Below are 14,090 nucleotides of genomic sequence, written 5' to 3' on the forward strand. Positions count from 1 at the left end.
TCTTCAGATGTGTACAAACATTAATTACAGCAGTAACTGTAGAAATTAACATAATTAGCTGCTTAACTGCGGGCAATTGCAGGTCGAGTCAAATGGGAAATCAAGCCCTTTCTACGGATATACTCTATAGCCACTATGAAATTTCAGAAAGGCGGTCAGTGGTAATCCTTGCAGGGCAATTAAATCTGGCCAGTTTAGCTGGCGAAACCAAAACCGACGCACCAAACAGCACATCTACCATTCACTTCGACAACACCCTCAATGACGAAACTGTACCTCGCACTGGGGGAGAACAATAAGAAAGTGCCGATTAGGGGCCACAAAGTGAAGTGTCAGATTGACAGTTGGGTTGATAACGGTGAGCAAAACAGTGTTGTCACGTGTAAAGAGTCATGTGATCAGAGATTACGGCTTGAGGACGCCCGCATGTGATGTCATCACGACGCTGCATCATGACGTCATCACACGACATCATTGCATGGTCAAAGGTGTGACCATCCCAGAGGCAGTGCACAATCAGACGTGGGAGGGCAAGGATCAATAGTACATTGACTGAAAAAAAAAAAAAAAAAAAAAAGAGGAATATGGCTCATTGTCACATGTTTGCCGACAGTGCGAGTGCCACTCTCAGACCTCAGAGTCTCACATTAGGTTTCGCTTAACTTTTTCGTTACCTTTATTCTCACTATAATCAGGTATGGCAATGCACATTGAAACATTAATTAGTACATTAAAGAATACACAAGCACTCTGTGCCATTTTGCAGGTGAGCATCGCTCCCATCAAATGGCGAAGCAGCTTTTTGTGCCGATTTGATATGTGGGGTTTAACGTCCCAAAACCGCCATATGATTGATTATGAAAGACACCGTAGTGGAGGGCTCCGGAAATTTCGACCAACTGGGGTTCTTTAACATACACCTATATCTGAATACACAGGCCTATAGCATGTTTTTCTTTTCTTACATGCAGCGTGAAGTGCTACGCACTAATGAGAAACAAAAAAAAAATGCTGCTAAAAGACACAAAGGAGCACAACTTTGTCTATTTGACAGTGTACCCCTTCAATACAGACCAATACATCAAAAAAAAATAATAATGAATGCATGCCAACTAGCCCAACTTATCAGGCTTTTAGTAAAGCAAAAATGCTATAAAATATTACCTAGCTACCTATACATAGTGCTTTCCCAAATAGGGACTCACTTAATATTTGAGTCCCAAATATTAAGTGAGTCCCAAAAACTGCTTCAAGCCTTCATAAGTGTTCCTCGAAAGTCGCCGAAAAGACAATCACGTCGTCGAGGTACATCAAGCAGGTTTGCCACTTGAGTCCCGACAGAATCGTCTCCATGAGACACTGGAATGTTGCTGGCGCCGAACACAAACCGAAAGGAAGTACCTGAAATTCATAAAGTCCATCGGGCGTAACAAAGGCGGTCTTCTCACAATCTCTCTCATCCACTTCAATTTGCCAGTAGCCGCTTTTCAAGTCCATGGACGAAAAGTAGCATGCGTTTCGTAGTTTATCTAATGAATCATCAATACGCGGCAGAGGGTAGACGTCCTTCTTTGTGATCTGATTGAGCTTCCGGTAGTCAACGCAGAAACGCAAGCTGCCATCCTTCTTTTTGACGAGTACTACAGGTGATGCCCAAGGACTGTTAGATGGCCGAATAACACCATCTTCTAGCATCATTTTCACCTGTTTTTGAATTGCCTCACGCTCCTTTGGGGCGACTCGATAAGGATTTTGCCGGATGGGTCTGGCGTCGGGATCCGTGATGATGCGATGTTTCGTCAGTGCCGTTTGACCAACTCTTGATGTGGATGAGAAGCAGCCGTGCTTGTTGAACAGCGTAAGAAGGCGGTCTCGCTCAATGGGAGATAGCGTTGGACCAACGTCAACAGGTGTCGGTGTAGTGATAGTAGACGCTGCTGCTTCCTCTACTAAATGACAATCTTCCGTTTGGGAGAGTTCGTCAAAATAAGCAATAGCCGTGCCATTAACTATGCGTGGGTGTTCTCTACTGAAATTTGTCAATAAGAGTTCAGCGCATCCGTCAATAACAGTGATGACAGCCCTGGCAACAGAAATGCCGCTAGTGAATGCAAGCTCCTTGATGTGTTCAGCGATGCCAGTACCGTTTTGTAAGATGTCACAGTGCACGGATACGAGGGAACAACTCTGTGGCGGCAGTATGACGTCGTCATCGACAATACGGAAACGAGGTGGCTAGTGTTCCTCATCTGTAGCAGTCTCCGAGCTTGTAGCGAACGTTACGTTTCTGCCACGGATGTCAATTACAGCCCCGTATTTGCGCAAGAAATCCATTCCCAATATGAGCTGTTTACAGCACTCGTGAAGAATGACGAGGGTGGCGACAAAGGTGGAACCAGCGATGAAGAGTCGGGCCGTGCACTTTCCGACCGGTGTCATCAACTGACCTCCTGCCGTTCTTATATTGGGTCCGTGCCATGGCATCCTCACCTTCCTTAGTCTGTCGGCTAGCTGCAGGCTTATTATAGAAAAGTGGGAGCCGGTGTCCACAAGAGCCGTCACTTGGTGGCCATCAATGTGAACGACGAGGTCAGCGCTGATAACGTCGGTTACATCGGCAGTTCTATTCGTCGGATTAGTCGTTGCTGTCGTCGTCTTCGGCATCGCTGGCTTCGAGCTGTCACATGTTTGCAATGGGGGCTGTTCGGAAGTTCGATCATTGGTAATCCCACCCCCCGAGGTCGCTGCGTCGAGTTTCCCCATCGCGGGCTAGGGGACCTGCCTCTGGTGACGTCGGCAAAACTGCGACGATTAGGTGAAGTGCCCCGTGCAGGAGATGGAGAAGGTGACCCGGGCCTCATTGAATTCTGTGGCGGTATGTTCATTAGAGTGTCGTTGTACGTGCGTCGATCGTCGTACGTATACGGGTAATCATGATAGCGAGGAAACATCGAGTACTGAGCGTCGCGATAACGGCAAACTCTGTAAACGTGCCCAGTTTCGCCAGAATGAAAGCATACCGGTCGACGGTCAGCAGTACGCCACAAATCTGTTTTACGACGCTGGTAGGTAAGTGGGGACCCATTATTGAACCACGTTGTGGGCTTCATATTTTGGCTAAGCGGCATTCGTCTTGTCGGCGAGATCGGTGCGGTTGGGAATGTTGTCGGTGCTGAGAGCGGCTGTGTTTGCAGGGTTGGTAGTGATCCAGTCATTGGAGTCCGCTGTGCTGAAGGCGCGACGACGGGGCGTCGGACTGCATCAGCATAAGTCAAATGTCGTAACACATCATCATAGCCGGATGAAGAGAGAGCCTGACGGACCTTATCCCGGACAACATCAGCGACAAAGGACAATGCCGGCGTCGGTTCGGTTGCTGGAATTAAACCAAGCTGCCGAAGCTCTTCCCTCAAAATCTCCCGGATGACTTCCCGCAGAGGCCTGTCGTTGTCGCAGAGGCTCGCCGCAGTTGTAGCGGGACTACTCGCTCAAAAGTTGACCGGGTACTGCTGGCGGTACCGTTGCTGTAGGGCCTATTCAATAGCTGTGGCTTCTTTCGTGAACTGAGCTACTGTGGTTGGCGGATTTCTCACTAGCCCAGCAAACATTTGCTCCTTCATGCCTTGCATTAGATACCGCAGCTTCCTGTCTTCCGGCATCTCGGGATCTGCCCTGCCGAAAAGACGGGTCATGTCCTCAGCGAACATAGCAACGCCCTCATTTGGTTTTTGAATTCGAGCTTCCAAGAGACGTTGTGCATTCTTCTTTCTGTCGAGACTCGTAAAGGTGTCAATCAGCTGGTTGCGAAAGTCGTCCCACGTAGCCAAGCTTCTTTCCCTGTTGATGTACCACGTCTGGGCGTTACCTTTCAGGTAGAAGTACACATTCGCGAGCTTGTCTTCTGGGGTGGCCCACTGGTTGTACTTCGCGCAGCGTTCGAACTGGTCCAGCCAGTCTTGTGCGTCTTCATAGGTCTCACCATTAAAGCAGTCAGGAATCATGGGATTCTGAAGTGTCATGTGCGATGGAGCTGCAATAGCCATGGTGGCTGAAGGCGGCAAGCGTTTGCTGGTAGTTTCTGGCAAGGGATTAGGCTCGGGAGCCAGGCCTCGCAGACGGCGACTGAAACGGTGGACTGGTGTGTCGACGGGTGGTAGCGATTCCGGGCTCGAATGTCGGGACCGCGAAGGGGTGCCAAGCATGAAGACTACCCCGCACCTCCACCAGTGTGACGACGCGGGATCGACGAGCACACAAAGCGCCTCGAACAAATACTGTGCCGTCTCCTCTCGAAGAGAGCGGCCAGGAGCCGTGTTTGCCTTTCAAGTGCCGCCAACGGAAGAGGGGGGGACGCTTAAGCCCCAAATTGGGGCTACTTCCACGTCTTGAAACCAATTTTTCTTTTGTTATGGCCACTTTAAACGAGCACCACAAACGACCTTCAGAGCGTCGTTGGCCATCTTCTCTGTCGGCTCACGGAGAGAGCGAAAGCACCGGTCGTCGAAGGAAGAAGAAATGCCAGGCGGCGGGCAGACTCACCTTACCAGCCCGAGCAACAGCACCGCTTTTTTACGGGGACTTACTGAGTGCTTGTGAATGTTTGTTAAAATGTGACCCCAATTCCTGTTAATTAAAATTACTTTTGTTTAAATGTTCACGAGTATCGACCGTTAACTGACTGGATAGCAGACGATTTGACTCGTCAAATGCGAGCTGCGAGACCAGCATAGTAAAAAAGCGCTTCAACTGCAATCGGCTGCCAACTCAACGTCCGCCAGCAATGGGATACGTCGCCACGGCAAGACCCCCGGTTGAACCCAGACACACGCCCATTGCAAGGATTTCATCGCCAAGAAGTTGAGCAGCTGACAGCAGAAGGGCAGCAACAAGGTGGGCTCATTTTATCTCTCAACGCTCCGCGCACAGCTCAGCACCATTTGTTTCACATACGTCCGCTCCGAGACAAAACGTGCAAGCAAGAATGGACCAGGACGAGCTGACGCATGAGTGTCCAAATGTTACACCATAAGATGAAGCTTCCGCATCAAATATTCGGCCCCAAAGAAAAACAACCCTATCGACGAAGGCTAAAGAAATGTATCAAACGAGCTGCGAAGAGCACTGCCGTAAACTAGATTCTGTTTGGAAAAATGTGGAGAGCGCTCTTCAGGCACTGTCACGCGCTAAGGGAGAGCAGTTTACCGGCGCCAAAACGCAGCTTCGTGCAAGTTACGAGTGCTACGAGCATGCTACCGCAAGATACTCAGCCTTTCTCGAGAAGGCGAAGACGTCTGAAGCCAGGCACGAATTACAGCTCCGACAGGCAATCGATGAAGACCGTGAGCGAAAAGTTACGAGAGGCTAAGCCACAAGAACGCGACAAGACGCAGGAAACAGCATCGCAGTTCTCTCTATTGGCTCACTCAAAAGCTTCCTGGCGATCACGACGATTGGGCTCCTCCACGATTAGCCTGGCTGCTGTGCAGGCCCACGCGCAAGCAGAGGCCGTCGAAGCAAGAGCTCAGTTTGGTCGTAAAGAGGCCGCAATGCGCTTAGAGAGGGCAAGAATTGAGGCCGAGCTTGAGATATTACAACATAAAAAAAGAGGCAGCTGCTGCAGACGCGCAGGCAAGTGCACTCGAGGCAGCTGTGGAACAGGATGGCGGGGAGTGTGTGCGCACACACCCACCTTTAGACCGGACACTACGGGTTTAGAGCTATATCACTGAGCAAGCCGCCATACGTGATGCCGAGCTTACGTCTCTTCAGGCACCAGTTGTTTATCCGAGAAGCCAGAGCTTGGAGCATGCCAAAGTAACCAACCACCTCACGGACTTGCGTGACTATCATCAGCCGCCTGCGTACACGCCAGCACCCAACAGTTCCAGCTCAGAGCATGTCGGCGTCCTCAAATTCCTGTGCCGCAAGGACCTTGTCTCTACAGGACTTACGAAGTTTGATGATCGGCCTGAGAACTTTCGAGCTTGGAAGTCATCTTTCAAAGGCGTCATCAGAGATGTAGACCTTTCTGCGCAGGAAGAGCTCAACCTTCTAATCAAACGGCTTGGTCCCGAGTCATCGCATCAAGTTCGAAGGTTGAAATCTGTTCATGAGGATGACTTCTCGAAGAGCTTAAACATCGTGTGGAAACGGCTCGACAACACCTTCGGACGTCCCGAGGCAATTGAGGATGTGCTGCTGAGGAGGTTGGAGGAATTCCCAAAAATATCGTGCCGGGATCATGCCAAATTGCAAGAGCTCGGAGACCTCCTGCTGGAACTCGAAGCTGCCAAATCTGATTCCTACCTCGCCGGTCTTAACTATTTGGATAGCGCAAGAGGAGTAAACAAAATTGTTTCCAAGTTACCATCTGGACTTCAAGAAAATTGGATGTCAATGGGGACTAAATACAAAAAACAGAACAACACTGCGTTCCCACCCTTTGCGGTTTTTTTCAAAGTTCGTTCAAGACCAGGCAAGCATGAGGAACGATCCCAGCTTCATCCTGCAACCACAACACGTCTCGCCTTCGATCACACAGCGAAAAGAAGAAACGACCACCAAGACCCCGCTGCACAGTCATCTGTGTCAGCAAGGAAAACAAATGTAGATCACGCCTTCGAACAGGTTCAGAAAACCACTCCAAAGCAGCTGCTTGAATCGAAGAGCTTCGAAAAATGGTGCCCGCATCACAAGAAGCCTCATCCTCTTGCAAGGTGTCGCGTTTTCCATAAAAAAACACTGGAAGAGTGGATGACCTTTTTTAAAGCGCATGGAATACGTCTACGATGTTGTTTATCCTCAAACCACACGCAGTGGCAACGCAAGGCGGTCGTAAAATGCTACATATGCAGCAGCGGTAATCATACGACAGCGCTTCACCCATCAACTACGGGCTCAGAGTCACCGAAGCCTATTGAACACGATAACAGCTCTGCTCAGAATTTGGATGAAAGAGTCACATCTACGCGTACCGAGGTGGCAAACAGGAACGACAACTACAGATCGTGCTCTAAAATCTGCCTCGTGGATGTGACTCATCAATCTCAGCCTGACAAGATATTAAGAGCGTACACCATACTCGATGAACAGAGTAATCGTTCGTTGGTTCGGCCAGAACTTCTCGCCGAGTTCAGTGTGGAGGGCACACCTACCCAGTACACATTACGCACTTGTTCCGGCAGTACTGAGGTTGTTGGTAGGATCGCAAACGACTTTTTTGTGCGGAGCGTATCGGGCAATGTCAAGCTCTCCCTTCCGCCTGTTCTTGAGTGCGATGAGATTCCGGACAACAGGGAAGAAGTTCCAACGCCAGACGCAGCACGGAACTACCCGCACTTGAAGGCCATTGGCGCTCACATTCCACCTCTCAAAGAGGCAAGAACGCTGCTCCGCCTCGGTCGAGACGTTCTCAGAGTCCACAAAGTTCGCCAGACCATTAATGGGCCGCTTGACGCTCCTTATGCACAGAGGCTCGATCTCGGATGGGTCATTGTGGGAAACGTCTGCCTGGGTCGTACGCGTAAAACAGGCACCATACATGTGTTAAAAACACACATTCTGGGCAACGGAAGACCATCCCTTTTCACCCCATGTACAAAACATTTCATGGTGATGGAAGCGCCGGTTCTCTACACTGCGGATAGGCATCAGGTCAAGAATGATTTCTCATCAATAACAGCATCGGATGACACCTTGGCATCTAACCTGTTCGAGACCAACGCGAAAAGACAACGAGCGTTCCCTGTCTATAGAAGACAGAGCCTTCCTCAATATTATGGATAGGGAATTATACAAAGACAGGTCAAACAACTGGGTTGCCCCGCTCACCAAGAAGATGGCTTCCGAATAACTGAGAACAGGCTCTCTCTCGCCTGCACTCGCTGCGACGCACGTTGCGAAAAAACCCCGAGACAAAAGAGCGCTTCGTGCTCTTCATGAGAGGACTGTTCGTCAGGGGTCATGCAGAGGAAGCTCCACCACTCAACATCGAGGAAGAGGGCTGGTACCTACCCATATTCGGCGTTCACCATCCTCAGAAACCCGATCAAATCCGCGTGGTGTTTGACTCCAGCGCGCAGCACAAAGGAGTGTCTCTGAATGGTGTCCTTCTCACCGGACCCGACCTGACAATCTTGTGGGAATACTGATACGCTTCCGGCAGGATTCAGTGGCGATAACTGCGGACATTGAGCAGATGTTTTACGATTTTGTCGTTCGTGAAGATCATCAGAACTACCTAAGGTTCCTCTGGTTTAAGGACAATGACGTCTCCCAAGAAATCATGGAGTGCCGAATGAAGGTGCACGTTTTCGGCAACAATCCCTCACCCGCGGTGGCAACATATGGGCTTCGGCAAACTGCTCAAGAGGCTGCTCAACGATTCGGTGAAGATGCAAGGAGGTTCGTCGAGCGAGACTTCTACGTCGATGATGCACTCAAGTCTCTTTCGTGTGAGGAAGACGCCATCAGTCTGTTGCAGAGAACGCAAAAAATGCTTTCTACAGCTAACATAAGGCTGCACAAGATTGCCTCAAATAGGCAGAATGTGCTGAATGCATTTTCTCCACAAGACCGTGCGCAGGGACTGAAAAGTCTTGACTTGAACAAAGATGCATCAAATATGCAGAGAAGCCTCGGTCTACTTTGGGATGTAGGCAACTACACCTTCGTCTTCAGAGCTCCTCTTCAAGACCAGCCCTACACACGGCGAGGGTTGCTGTCAACTGTCAACAGTCTGTTCGACCCGCTGGGGTTCGTGGCACCTGTAACGGTTCAGGGAAAGCACCTGCTCTGTGACCTCATGACGGAAGGTTACGACTGGGACACGCCACTTTCGGATGCAAAGAAACAAAGTTGAGATGAATGGAAGAATTCTCTACAAGCACTTCATTGCCTACGTGTGCGGAGAACTTATGTACTGCACTCAACTTCTGAAGCCGCCACTAGAGAAATTCACGTGTTCTCAGATGCTTCCACGAGTGCCATCGCCGCGGTAGCGTACTTACGGGTAATCGACAAGCAGGGAAACAAACATGTCGGATTTGTCATGGGAAAGGCGAAGCTCGCGCCGAAACCAGACCACACAATCCCAAGGCTGGAGTTGTGTGCAGCGGTCCTTGCTGCAGAAATGGCCGATGCCATACTACGAGAGTTAGACTTCCAGCCGAGTTCTGTCACATTTTACACAGACAGCAAGGTAGTTCTGGGATACATCCACAATGAAACGCGAAGATTCTAAGTGTATGTAGCTAACCGAGTTCAGCGCATACGTGCCAGCACACGACCAGATCAGTGGAAGTACGTGTGTACGGAAGAAAATCCAGCAGACCACGCCACCAACAAACAGTGGCGTCAAACAAGCACACACCAGACGGGGAGCGTGCCCTCTCCTCTCGAAGAGAGCAGCCAGGAGCCGTGTTTGCCTTTCAAGTGCCGCCAACGGAAGTGGGGGGGATGCTTAAGCCCCAAATTGGGGCTACTTCCACGTCTTGAAACCCCTTTTCCTTTTGTTATGGCCACTTTAAACGGGCGCCGCAAACGACCTTCAGAGCGTCGTTAGTCACCTTCTCTGTCTGCTCACGGAGAGAGTGAAAGCACCGGTCGTCGAAGGAAGAAGATATGCCAGGTGGCGGGCAGACTCACCCTACCAGCCCGAGCAACAGCACCGCTTTTTTACGGGGACTTACTGAGTGCTTGTGAATGTTTGTTAAAATGTGACCCCAATTCCTGTTAATTAAAGTTACCTTTGTTTAAATGTTCACGAGTGTTCGACCGTTAACTGGCTGGATAGCAGACGCTTTGACCCGTCAAATGCTAGCGGCGAAACCAGCATAAATACGCTTTATCGATCGTAGGAAAAAGACTGCAACGACTTCTTCGTCTTTTGCCCTCGGTCAACGTCACTCGCGCTGCTTCGTTCTCGCCACCAATGGCACATACGCGCGCCAATATGCTACTGAAATTAGTCACAATATTTTTTTCCAATTTTGTATTCAATGCACCTTTGTTATAAATTTGTATAGAGCACCAGATGTCTTGTAACCTGTGACAGCCAGTAGCCCCTTTCTCATCTTATTACGCTTTTCTGCATGTCCCAAGAGAGTGCAGACTTGATGGTCGTGGGTTCAATCCTAGTTGTGGCGGTCACGTTTCGATATAGGTGAAATTGTAGAGGCCCGTGTAGCGTGTGATGGCGTGTGATGTCAGGGCATGTTAGAGAACACCAGATGGTCAACATTTTTGGAGCCTTCCACTTTGGTGTCTCTCACAATATTTCTTGGTTTTGGGACGTAAAACCCTAAATATTATTACAATTAAAAATACACGTTGTTGGTTCTTTGCAGAAGCAATTGATGATCTCCATTCTATTATAATAGACAATTTACATATGCCACCTGCTACATTTACGGCATCACAAATAATGGACGGTGAAATGTGTGAAAATGTTCCTAAAAAATTAACAAAAAGGAACTTCAAAGATTTTCAAGGACTTGCGAAAATTCCAGCACATACAAGGGCTTGAAAAAAAACTTTTCCAATTCACGGGTTTTCAAGGGTTTCAAGGATGTGCATGAACCCAGGTGTGTGCACCACAGCACACTGCAGTCTAATGAAAGGAATTTGGCTGGGACTGCAGAAAAATTCAGATCCCCCTTAAATCTACAGGAGCCATAATCATATCACTGTGGTACAATTAAACCTGCTTATAATGAACCTCCATATAATGAATTCCTGGATATAACAAAGTCTTTCTATTCCCCACCGTCGCTCCATAGGAGCACATGTATTTGCAACCTCTATGTAACAAAGTAACCGCGGGAGACAACCTTGATACAACGAACTTTCCCCATGGACAATCTTAAAATTTTGCTCCAAATTTCGTCATTTTGGTACGAGCCTGCACCTTCCGCCGCTTCTCTGCCCCCACCGAAGCGCGAAGCGGTGGCGGCGGGCACGCGGGCCGCGTTTGCGTGAGGCGGGCCTGCACCTCACGAGCCGGCGTTGCACCCTTTCTCGCCGCTGCGGTCGCATGCGTAAGTGTGCCCCTCCCCCCCTTCCCCTCAAAACGAAAATAAAAAAACCTATTTTTGTGCGTTGGCAGTGCCACGCTTTTAGTTAGCGTCACATATGTGGGGACACGCTGCATATGGAGGGCGCTTTACTGATTAGTTTTCCGCGGTAACCATGTTTGTGTCCGTCGACACCGTGCAAGCGTGCACAGTTTCACTGCGCGCGCATGACGTGTCCCCCGAAGACGTTCAGTTTTTTTTTTAAATTTTGATAGCAATTATGTATATGGGCAGTTTCAGCTGGGTTTTTGCCGCCACTGCCGCCTTCATTAATACGTATACGTACCTATATACTATATATATTGTGAGCGCTGATTGTGTTGCTCATCATTTTCACTTTCACCTGCGCATACAAAGCACCGTGATCATCATCATCGTAGCGGCTCGCTGCTTGTTCGGTTGCTGGCTCGCGCGTCTGGGTTGACAATAAAACGGTCGCTCCTTCGTACCTGACGTCGTCTCACAAGTGGTGGAGGTGCTGTGATTCCCAAGTCCTCCTGCACTACCGGTCACCCCTGGAGCTCCGATCAGGTCGACGGCTGTGCTTGCCAACAGTGATGGCGCAAAACGACCCACCCCCTACCGCCTTCTTCGCACCACCCGCTCAGCCTGCTGGGCCTCACCACACCGTGAGTACCTCGCAACGAGACCCTCCAGTGTTTTCTGGCCTTCGCGGTGAGGACGTAGAAGAATGGCTCGACAGTTACGACCGTACCAGTGCTTGCAATTACTGGGATGAGGCACATAAGCTGCGCTATGTACCCTTTTATCTGAAGGAGGTTGCTAAGACGTGGTATCATAACCACGAACGCGACTTTCCTGATTGGTCAGCATTCACGGTGCAGCTGCGTCAAATATTCGGCACTTCTACAGGACGCTCTGAGGTAGCTAAACAGAAGCTCGCTACCCGCATCCAGGGGCCTGACGAATCGTACACATCGTACATTGAAGACGTTCTGGCCCTCTGCCGCCGCGCCCAAAAGGACATGCCGGAGGCCGATCGTATTCGGCAAGTAATGAAAGGCATCAACTCCGTCGCCTTTAATGCTCTTGTCATGCAGAGCCCGACAACAGTTCAGGACATTATTACCACCTGCCAGCGCCTGGACGCACTTTACTCAATGCGCCTTCCACACGCCTCCTATGACACTCGTCTTACTGGCGAGCATGAGCTGCGAGCTCTAATTCGCACCATAGTGAGAGAGGAACTTCACAGCCTTGTTCCTGCCAGCGCACCGACTTCACCTGCCCGCTCACCCCCTCCTAACCTGCGGGAAATTATAAAGGACGAATTGGCGTCGATGACGAGCGTCGCACGTGCCCCGCCTCCTGTGCCCTTACATGTGCCTACGTATGCCGAAGTCGTGTCACGGCCTCCTCCACCTACTCCACCTGTAACTACGGACGTCGTATACGACCATTTGGCCGCGATGGCAGCCAAGGCACCACCACAACCACACTTCCCTGCCTGGCGCCCTACGCGCCCCGTCTGTTACTACTGTGGCATAAGAGGACATATCTCCCGCTTTTGCCGTCGGCGCCAGCAAGATGAACGACGAGGTTATTCTTCGTACGAGAGTGACCGGGCTGCGAGGTCTGACCCCTACGTTCCAGGAACCTACATTCCCTCGTCACGACGTTCGCCTTCGCCTCCTTTGTCCCACGGTGAACCTCGTTCTTCCCGCTCACCCCGCCGTCGTTCACCATCGCCCTTCCGCCGTACTACTTCGCCTTTACGTTCTGCCCTGATGCCCCTCGACAGCCACTCGGAAAACTAGCAGCTGCAGTTTTTGGAGGAGAAACTGCCTGTCGTCGAAGTGTCCCAATTCCTCCTGCGCGCCCTGCAAATTTACTAACTGTTTGTGTAGAAGGCATTTCGGTTGACGCACTCGTGGACACTGGAGCAGCCATTTCGGTCATTGATCGCGAACTATGTCATCGTCTACGAAAAGTGCAAACTCCATATGTTGGTCCGGTGTTATGTGGTGCTAATGAAAATAGAATTTACCCTATTGGACAATGCACTGTTCGTGTTCTGATCGACGGAATTCGTCACCATATACAATTGGCTGTGCTTTCTTCATGTGCTCATCCGATTATATTGGGCTGGGACTTCCTGTCAGCCGCTTCCGCTGTCATTTCGTGTGGTCCGCCCGTTATTCGCATTACGGACACTGAAAATTCTAGTGCTTACGATTTTTCGTCGCCTCACCTTGTTGCAGCTGCAGACTTTGTACTGCCCCCGGCCCAAGAACGTATCCTCACCATTAGATCCAGCGATACCATTGACGGTGACGCAGTGGTTGTCCCCGATCAGCGCTGCATTTTCCGAGGAATCGCCATCGCATGTTGTCTGGTGCGGTTTTCGCGTGGTCATGCCAGTCTCACCGCCTACAACACGACAACAGAGCCACAACTACTGCCAGAGGGGTCCACTGTTGCCAGCCTTATCGACATAGCACCGGTATGTGTCGTCACTGTATCGTCTCCGCCGTCAGTCGCTAAGTGTACGCCACCAGGAGGCTCATCTAATGCGCTTAAAGCCACTTTGAGTCCATATCTCACTCCAACGCAAACTAATGACTTAATGGCCCTTTTAACAAAACACAAGACTTGTTTTGACGTTTGTTCGGATGGCTTAGGTCAAACTACGGTGACCTCTCATCACATCGCCACAGACGGTTCTCGTATTATCCGCCGTCGCCCTTACCGCGTGTCGTCTTCAGAACGCAAGGTCATCGAGGAACAAGTCAATGACATGCTCGCACGCAACGTTATCAGACCTTCCACAAGCCCTTGGTCTTCTCCTGTTGTCCTAGTTAAGAAAAGGGACGGATCAGTGCGATTTTGCGTTGATTACAGGGCACTAAACAAAATTACGCGCAAGGATGTATATCCTATGCCTCGAATTGACGATGCACTTGACACCTTACAGGGTGCAGAATATTTCTCAAGTATCGACCTACGATCTGGGTATTGGCAGATCCCGATGCATGAGTCTGATAAAGAGAAGACAGC

The 14,090-nt window shown here is 50.1% G+C and overlaps 1 protein-coding gene across 7 annotated transcripts in view; it reads right to left on the reverse strand.

Moving 5' to 3' along the window:
• LOC119160815 (endoplasmic reticulum transmembrane helix translocase) overlaps nt 1–14,090 on the reverse strand; it is a 520,848-nt gene that overhangs the window by 151,827 nt on the left and 354,931 nt on the right. The window lies entirely within an intron of this gene.

This window comes from Rhipicephalus microplus, chromosome X (assembly GCF_043290135.1).
Source record: "Rhipicephalus microplus isolate Deutch F79 chromosome X, USDA_Rmic, whole genome shotgun sequence".
Classification (NCBI taxonomy): domain Eukaryota; kingdom Metazoa; phylum Arthropoda; class Arachnida; order Ixodida; family Ixodidae; genus Rhipicephalus; species Rhipicephalus microplus.